General features: G+C 43.8%; 1 long non-coding RNA gene across 1 annotated transcript in view; it reads left to right on the plus strand.

Moving 5' to 3' along the window:
• Window positions 1-5,549, plus strand: part of LOC143960112 (uncharacterized) — a 49,235-nt gene extending 43,686 nt beyond the window's left edge. The window contains exon 4 of the long non-coding RNA XR_013270264.1: window positions 5,303-5,549. This is a non-coding gene — a long non-coding RNA (uncharacterized LOC143960112). The remainder of the gene's footprint in view (window positions 1-5,302) is intronic.
• The last annotated feature ends 4,617 nt before the right edge of the window (window positions 5,550-10,166 follow it).

Here is a 10,166-nt window from a genome sequence, read left to right on the forward strand (position 1 = left end):
CCATGGTGTTGTGCTTTCTGTGCTTTGTTTTCCAGCGTCGGAAGGCCACAATAACTGAAGCCATGGAGGAGGAGGAGGTGTTTTTAAAGTGGGCATGTGTTTCCTGATTGCAAGGTGGAGCTACTCTCTCCGGGGTTGTCCTGAAAGGCTCTTAGAAATACCGTCACCGGTAAGTCTAACTGAGTCTTTTTTTTTGCCTTCTTTTGCGGTGGGACTGCACTGGAATGGCCACCCAACACAGTCCCACTGCACCTGGCGTGAATGTACCCTTAGGCCGCGTACACACGATCGGTTTATCCACCAGACAATCCGCCCATGTGTGGGCTCTGGCAGACTTTTTGTTCCCAAAAGTCCGGTGGACTAATGCCGCGTACACACGGGCGGACTGTATGGCGTACTTAGTCAGTCGAAACACATTTCAGTGGACAGTCCGCTCATGTGTGGGCTTCAGCTGACTTTTTCAGCGTGCAGTCTGGCGTACTAAGTATTTCGGATTTTTTTAAATTCTGTCCGTCGTACTTTGGTTTCAGCGGACAATCCGCTCGTCAGTAGGCTAGTTCGACGGACTAAGAATGGCGCATGCCCATAAAGGATTTACACGGCGGAAGGGTGCTTTGCTGTGTATTGGACTTCCTATTTCTAGTCCCGTCGTACGTGCTGTACATGTCATCGCGCAAGCTTTCGACGGACTGTTTGGGTATCCGTGTGTGGTCAAGTCCGTTCAGTCGAAAGTGTGATGGACTGTCCGTCGGATTGTATGACGGACTAAGTACGCCATACAGTCCGCCCGTGTGTACGCGGCATTAGAAGTTTTGACTCAAAATTGTCTGCCGGACTCGGCAGTCTGGGGGATGATTCACCCGTCTGTGTGCTAGTCTGCCGGACTTTTGAAATTAACCCACACCCCGAAGTCAGAAGAAGACCCCCGGACAGCAGCGACAACATAGGAGCAAGCCAGGCTCCTCTGCTAGTAAACGAGCTAGCGGTAAAAGAACAGAAGATAGTGGCAAAGTCCGGGAAGAAGACCCTCGAAGACAGAAGAAAACCCCCGGAGCTGCCTAATAAAGTATTTTAAAAACCTGGGTTGTGTTTTTTTTTTTTTTTTTTTTTTTAATATCACCCACAGACCCCCGCAACCAATGGTCAAGGTTGTCAGGAAGAGGCCCTTGTACTCATCAACATGGGGACAAGGTGCTTTGAGGTGGGGGGGCCGCACCCAAAGAACACCCCATGTTGAGGGCACGCAGCCGTGTATGGCTGAGGAGGGGGGTGCTCGCTCATCCCCCACCCCCTTTCCTGACCGGCAGGGCTGCGTGCTCGGATAAGGGTCTGGTATGGATTTTGGGGGGACCCCCACGCCGTTTTTCCAGCGTAGGGGTTCCCCTTTAAACCCATACCCGGCGTTGGGGCTAACGAGGTGTCAATCTCCCCGATGGAGGTGGCGACATTGACTTCCTTTGCTAGTTCCGTCTACCTGGAGCCACGTTCAAAATGATGGACTTTACTCTGTGTGTGGGCAAGTCCGTTCATTTCAAAAGTTATCCGCCAGAAAAGTCCGGTCATGTGTGGACAAGTCCGCTGCAAAGTCTGGCTGTTTGTCCGCTGGACTAAGTCCGCTGGATTGTCCGATCGTGTGTACGCGCCATTAGCGAACTCTCTGCAATTCAGTCACAAAATCCGCATGCCTGCTTTGCCCATTATGAGGGGTTCCCAATCTCCCTGTTGGATGTTTTCCCGATTTTTTTTTTTATTTTTTATTTTGGAATGCGGGAAGAGGAGCTGAAGCACACGGAGATGAGCAGAAAAACCTAAAACTCCCAGGTGGACAAGAAAACAGCTGGGAATTTTGTCAGAGAGGTCTTATTTTATTGAATCTATGTTAAGAACAGTACACACAGGACATTTTTGTTTGTTCAACCCAGTAAGCTGAATGAAAGAAAACTTAACCACTTAAGGACCGCCGCATGCCAATGTACGTCATTGCAATGGCATGTACAGGCACAAGCACGTACATGTACGTGCTTGGCTTCCAGCGGGTGGGGGGGTCCGTCCAGACCCCCTCCCGCTGGATGCGGTGGTCCGGTTCGCTTCAGGAGCGATCCGGGATGAGGGGATGGCCGTTGGTTTCTGGCCATCCCCTCTCGATCGCTCCTGGCAAATGAGAAGCTTCCTCCCACTGTGTATTGTATACACAGGCAGGGAGGAAGTGATGTCATTCTCCTCGGGGCGGTATTATTGACCGGACTACGAAGAGAGGACACAGTAAGTCTGCACCAAACACTACACTGACACTAACACATAGGCACACAGCCTCCCGATGTCCCCCCTCCCCCCCAGTCACAGTGTCACTGATTGCAGTGATCATTTATTTACTGATCACTGCATTCAGTGTCAGTTGTAAAAGTAAAAACTGTCAGGGCAGTTAGTGTTAGGTCCAGGGTAGCCCCCTACCACCCCCCAATAAAGATTTAACCCCCTGATTGCCCTTAGAGTTAACCCTTTCACCCCCTTTTGCCAGTGTCACTAAGCGATCATTTTTCTGATCGCTGCATTAGTGTCGCTAGGTAGCTAGTTATTTTTTTAGGTTCACCGCCAGGTTTTTATAGCACTAGGTACCCCGATATACTACCCAATAACGGTTTTAACCCCCTGATTGCCCCTAGTTAACCCTTTCACCCCCTTTTGCCAGTGTCACTAAGCGATAATTTTTCTGATCGCTGCGTTAGTGTCGCTAGGTAGCTAGTTATTTTTTTAGGTTCACCGCCAGGTTTTTATAGCTCTAGGTACCCCCATATACTACCCAATAATGGTTTTAACCCCCTGATTGCCCCTAGTTAACCCTTTCACCAGCGATCACCGTATAAGTGTCACTGATGACGCTGGTTAGTCAGTTAGTTATTTAGGCTCCCCGTCAGGTTTTTATATAGCGCCAGGGACCCCCATATACTACCTAATAAAAATTGCCCCTAGTTAACCCTTTCACCAGTGATCACCGTATAAGTGTTACGGGTGACTCTGGTTAGTTTGCTTTTTATAGCATCAGGGCACCCACCATTTATTACCCAATAAAGGTTTAACCCCCCTGATAACCCGGCGGGTGATATCAATTAGGTTTTAGGGTCAGGGTCTGCGTCGCCCCAGGCAGCGCTAGGTTAGTGCCAGTACTGCTAACACCCACGCGCAAAGCATACACCTCCCGTAGTGGTATAAAATATTTCATGGACTCAACATGCCTCTCAGTAAATAGCTTGGGGTGTCTACTTTCCAAAATGGGTTCATTTGGGGGGGGGGGGGGGTTGTGTTATTTTGGCATTTTATGGCCTTCGAAACTGTGATAGGTAGTGAGGAGTGAAATCAAAAATTTGCACCCTTAGAAACCCTGAAGGCAGTGATTGGTTTTCGGGGTGCCGTACGCGGCTAGACTCCCAAAAAGTCCCACATATGTGGTATCCCCGTACTCCGGAGAAGCAGCAGAATATATTTTGGGGTGCAATTCTACATATTACTATGGCATGTGTGAGCAATATATCATTTAGTGACAACTTTTTGTAAACTTTTTTATTTATTTTTTTTTGTCATTATTCAATCACTTGGGACAAAAAAAAATATTCAATGAGCTCAACATGCCCCTCAGCAATTTCCTTGGGGTGTCTACTTTCCAAAATGGGGTCATTTGGGGGGGTTTTGTGTTATTTGGGCATTTTATGGCCTTCGAAACTGTGATAGGTAGTGAGGAGTGAAATCAAAAATTTGCACCCTTAGAAATCCTGAAGGCAGTGATTGGTTTTCGGGGTGCCGTACGCGGCTAGACTCCCAAAAAGTCCCACATATGTGGTATCCCCGTACGCAGGAGAAGCAGCAGAATATATTTTGGGGTGCAATTCCACATATAACTATGGCATGTGTGAGCAATATATCATTTAGTGACAACTTTTTGTAAACTTTTTTTTTTTGTGTCATTATTCAATCACTTGGGACAAAAAAAATATTCAATGGGCTCAACATGCCTCTCAGAAATTTCCTTGGGGTGTCTACTTTCCAAAATGGGATCATTTGGGGGGGGGGGGGGGTTGTACTGCCCTGCCATTTTAGCACCTCAAGAAATGAGATAGGCAGTCATAAATTAAAAGCTGTGTAAATTCCAGAAAATGTACTCTAGTTTGTAGACGCTATAACTTTTGCGCAAACCAAAAAATATACGCTTATTGACATTTTTTTTACTAAAGACATGTGGCTGAATACATTTTGCCCTAAATGTATGACTAAAATTGAGTTTCGATTTTTCTTATAACAAAATGTAGAAAATATATTTTTTTCTCAAGCTTTTCGGTCTTTTTCCATTTATATCGCAAAAAATAAAATTGCAGAGGCAATCAAATACCACCAAAAGAAAGCTCTATTTGTGGGAAGAAAAGGATGCAAATTTTGTTTGGGTACAACATTGTATGACCGCGCAATTACCAGTTAAAACAGTGCAGTGCGAAATTGTAAAAAGACCTCTGGTCCTTAGGCTGTTAATTGGTCCGGGGCTGAAGTGGCTAAAGGGGTTGTAAACACTTGTGTTTTTTTCATCTTAATGCATCCTATGCCTTATTCTAGACTTGCCTGTAGGTACAAGTACTGCAGGGAGGTTTACAACCTCAAGAAGCCAGGGGCTGACTCAGTTCTTTAGGATCTACCTGTCACTGAAATACCACTTTTGGGTTGACTGACACTTAAAACAAATTAGGTGTTTAACTTCCCTGGCAGTAATCCTGAGTGTGGCTCGGGGTTAAATTTCAGTACCATTAGCGGTAACCCCAAGCCACACTCGGGATTGCATTGCAGGATCCTGGTATGGTATACTTACCTTGTTCCCAGGATCCTGTGATGTTCCCCAAGCCCCCCCCCCCCCCGTGTCCGTGGGCTGTGTCCTCCTCCCGATGCCTTTTATGTCAAAAGTGGTTTTACACCAGCTAGAAAACAGCGATAGTAGATTAGAACACTTGCAGAACTCAGCGATAGTGATTTGTTGGGAAATTAATTTTATTATTATATTATTATTTTTTATAATTATTTATAGTTAGTTATTATATTAGAATTTAAGATTTTGTGTTTCAGACTTTATCATACCCGGGATGTCTACTAGACTCTGGTTTGGACAGATTTAAGTGTTATTGCTAAGAATTACAGGTCTACAATATAAAACGCCAAATTTCTATGCAAAACAATTGTACCGCTTTGAGACGCAAAAATCTGACATAATCATACCACCAGGGTGGTTAAACTCCAATTGAATTTTAATTATTTTCTACATTTCTAGGTGTAGCCAAACATATTCTGACTTCAGCAGGACCTGCAGTAAAGGAAGAATGTGCACGTTTACGTAAAGGACTGCATTTTAATAAATTTCTGATAAACTATTAAATGTTCAGTTGTACAATATTTACTGGCAGGAATTTTGTAGATTTTCTATCTCCCATTCTGGAGTAACTATGGCAGGTGAACTTCAACTCCAGACTTGCTTTATAATTGTCTCAGCACCGATAAAATGAATTGTGATATTTGAAGTTGATATATTTTATTTGCTCCGTTTTGATTGGTTGAATATGACATTGAAACCATGTTCTTATATTTGTTTGATAAGTGAAACAAAAATTATCCTGCCAGAAACCCAGCGAGCTTATTGCATTTCCTGTGCTGCACTGCAACCTGAAGCAATGTTACTGGCCCTTTCCAATTCAATTCAGTGGACTACATAACACCTCTCCTCTATAATGTGGCAATAGAGAGAGGGGGAGATCTTCTCTAGTCATGTACAAGGGTGACAATGCTGCTCCTCCATAAATACAGTACAGTGAGTGAATGTTATTAGCCTAGGGCAGGAAAAGTGTTATTGGCAGAATCACCAGGCAAATATAAAGGAAAAAAACCTGAGAAAAAAGGAAAACAATACAGCCGCCACATTTGAAAACTGCAATATATTACATTTCCGTTTCTGGATTTTAATTAAAAGAAAAATACACTCACCGGCTACTTTATTAGGTACTCCTGGTTAATTGCTTGGTAACACAAATTCCTAATCAGCCAATCACATGGCAGCAACTCAATGCATCTATGCATCTAGAAGTGGTGAATTCAACTTGAAGTTCAAACCGAGCATCAGAATGGGGGAAAAAAGGGGATTTAAGTGACTTTTTTGTAACGTGGCATGGTTGTTGGTGCCAGACAGGCTGGTCTGAGTATTTCAAAAACTGCTGATCTACTGGGATTTTCTTGCACAACCATTTCTCGGATAATGGTATGAAAAAGAGATAATAGCCAGTGAGCGGAAGTTGTGTGGACAAAAATGCAGAGCAGAATGGGCAGATGATAGAAAGCCAACAGTATTTTATCAGGTCACGTGATATTTTAAGTTCTTTTCGTTTTTTTTATTCGATATGTGCAAAGATAGATCACACGAATATTTAAAAGTATAACATTTATTAAAAGTAATGACAAATACAGATAAAGAAAATAACAAAAATACTTAACTAAAAGTGCTTTTTCCACGGAGTCCCCTTTTAAGACGCGGACAGGTATTCAAACCAGACTCTTGCATATTACATGATGCTGCTCCGGACACGGGACAAGCCTATTCTAGTTTGGACTGTGGTAGGTACAGGCTAGCTAGTATGTAAGTAAACGACCAAAGTTGTTTGGACAGTGCTATCACCTTTTAAGGGGGATAGTGGGCTTGTTCATCCTGCATTCCTTGAGGTTTACATCAGGAAGGTTCAACTATACATATAACCTTATATGGCTTCTTGACTAAGATTAGGAGGCTTAGAATTCATTAGTGAAGAGAGATGTTTGGGACTTTGTATAAAGTATGCAGCTGGTGGGGTGACCATGATGCAAATTGTGTCTGACCAGTTCATTATATAACTGTAATTACTAAAATTTCAATACAATGCACATAAAGAGTATAATAGAATAAAAATGTATTCCATATATGATGTGCACAAGCAAAACATCATAATAATATAGCACAATAATAATAACGTCATACCCATAACCCAGGGCTCGACAAACCCCGGGCGCCTGGTCGCATTTGCGCCTAGAATTCGTGTCCTGGCGACTGGGGCAACGCTGCTGGGGTATCCCGTCTCCATTTGGACCCCGAACTCCGCCGCGCAATTGCATCGGGCCACGCCGGCCAGTAATTGAGGCCGCGGCTTTGCGGCCTTCTAAAATCTTTCGGTAGTCTGGCGCCATCTTGTGGTGGATGTAGAAATTACACCCTATTCCAATAATGCTAATTCCTAATGGAGTGAAGCTCCCCTGCCTGTTTTTCACTGCCCGCCCATTTCTTTCCCAAAGTGAAGAGAAGGAAGTGATTGCGGGCGTCATCTGGCGCCTTTTGCCCAACGGTGAGTGTGGTGGCTGGTAAATGGCTTCTCATTATATTATATATATATATATATATATATTATTAATTTATTTATTTATTAATTTAATTATATATATATATATATATATATATATATATATATATATATATATATAAAAAATATTTTTTTTGTAAAAAGTAAAAAAAAAAAATTATTTTAATTAAGAAAAAAAAAAGGGGGGGGGGGCTTCGGCGCTATCTTCCCCTCACTCGTCTCCATGTCAGGCCAGGGACAGGTCCGGATCGCCGTTACCGACCTGGCTCCTAACTTTTTAAGCTGGCTCCTAGATTCCAAGCAAATTTGTCAAGCCCTGACATAACCCATGTATCGCACAATACATATATGAAAGCGCATTATTGTTAAAACATAATGCAATAAAACAGAATAAAATTGATGGAATGATCCTGACTGTAAACATGATAGTGGCATCAACATAGCTCAGGAGTAGGGATGAGCTCGATGTTTGACTCGAACATCAGGTGTTCGCCCGTTCGCCGAAGAACGATCATTATGGGGCGTTCGTGGGAAATTCGAGTGCCCGCGGAACACCCCATAATGCACTGCGAGATCGCAGTGCATTGCTGTATGATGATTGGCCAAAGCATGCACTTGACCTGCATGCTTTGGCCAATCCCAGCGCCATCTGCTAAGAGAGCCATAGTTGGCCAAAGGCAGGGTGCCTTTGACCAATCTTGGCTCAGGGGGACTAAGTCCATGACTCACATGATATAAGGCTAAACACAATAAACACCTTTGCTTTGGGTAACCTCTGCCCGTTGACCAAGCAAACAAAAGCGCTAGCACTAAATGGTGTGCTTCCTAACTGGGAGCTGTGGAATTTAAGCAGCTGTATTAAAAGGCTTTAAATAAATAAAACCACTGAAAACATCAAAAAAACATCTACGAGGTAAATGAATAAATCAATTCACCCATAGAAAAAACAGCGCATATTACTCTATAGAAGAAAAATTGTTCTGGTGCAAACTCTTATTCTACGGAAAACATATGTATATACTCCAAAAATTGATCATACAAAATTGTTATTGTCCATAATAACTATCCGTATGTCCAGTTTATGCTAAATGCTCAAGATAGTTTCAGTGAGAAAAAAACTGAAACAAAGTTATCTATTACAGTCCATAGGAAGCATAGGAAGCAAAACTGAAACAAAGTTTTCTGTCACAGATCATAGGAGGTACACAATGCAATCCTTCCTTAACATGATTAGACTTCCAGCAATGCAGTGCAATGTTCCCAAATTTGCTGGGGGGTAATCCCAAGCATGAAGCGACCCCCTTTAGTTTTATTCTTACCAGATCTGCCTGGTTACACGAGCTTTCAGATATCACTCCTCATCGGCTGGATCTCATCCGCTTCATGAGCACCAGGTAATTCGAGATCTCGGAAAAAAGCAATTGCGGAAAACACACATAGCGTAATACTGTCTCGTAAAAACACAATTTATTTAAATGAAAAATATTGCACTCACAAAAAACGATGAAAAAATGATATAAGGCTGCTTACACAGCGGCCCAGTGTAGTGTTGTTGGCGTGGAAGGAGAGATAATGTGATTTAGATTAAGCAGTGAAGTTATTCAGTTAGTGGCAGTGTATTTTTTATATATATATATATATATATATATATATATATATATATGGGAGGCAAACTTTACAAACCTACAGGTCAAATTTGCAGCCACAAAATAATTACTAGCTGTGCACACATAGTCCCACCACATGGCCAATGACATAACACATGTATGAGGTGAATCTGGGATCGACAACTACAAGCATTCTTTTTTTATATGTGAAATTCTGACAATGCAGGACTCAGGAGCGCATGAAGGCAATGGAGGAGAGGGAAGGTCAGGGTAGGCAAAGAAGAGGGTGCAGGAGATGATCACCAGCACCATGATATAGAGCACTGACACCTGCACCGTGATAGAGTGATCTGACACCAGCACCGTGATAGAGAGCATTGACATAAAACACTGACATCAGCACCGTGATATAGAGCACTGACACCTGCACCGTGATAGAGTGATCTGACACCAGCACCGTGATAGAGAGCACTGACATCAGCAGCGTGACTTAAAGCACTGACACCAGCACTGTGATATACAGCACTGACACCTGCACCGTGATAGAGTGATCTGACACCAGCACCGTGATAGAGAGCACTGACATCAGCAGCGTGACATAAAGCACTGACACCAGCACCGTGATATACAGCACTGACACCTGCACCATAAGCAGCCCCAGGAGGAAGTCAGCATAGCACAGGGATGGTGAGATCCCCTCATAGTAAACATAGCACAGGGATGGTGGGAGCCCCTCATAATATGCACAGCAGAGGTACAGCCCCAGGAGGAAGTCAGCACAGCACAGGGATGGTGGGAGCCCCTCATAATAAGCAGCCCCAGGAGGAAGTCAGCATAGCACAGGGATGGTGGGAGCCCCTCATAATGAGCATAGCACAGGGATGGTGGGAGCCCCTCATAATATGCACAGCAGAGGTACAGCCCCAGGAGGAAGTCAGCACAGGGATGGTGGGAGCCCCTCATAATAAGCAGCCCCAGGAGGAGGTCAGCACATAGGGATGGTGGGAGCCCCTCATAATAAGCAGCCCCAGGAGGATGTCAGCATAGCACAGGGATGGTGGGAGCCCCTCATAATATGCACAGCAGAGGTACAGCCCCAGGAGGAAGTCAGCAACAGCACAGAGATAGAGAGCACTAACAGCAGCACTGATAC

Source organism: Lithobates pipiens, unplaced genomic scaffold (assembly GCF_037356315.1).
Source record: "Lithobates pipiens isolate NorthernLeopardFrog02 unplaced genomic scaffold, aLitPip1_a1.2 Scaffold_8, whole genome shotgun sequence".
NCBI classification, from domain to species: domain Eukaryota; kingdom Metazoa; phylum Chordata; class Amphibia; order Anura; family Ranidae; genus Lithobates; species Lithobates pipiens.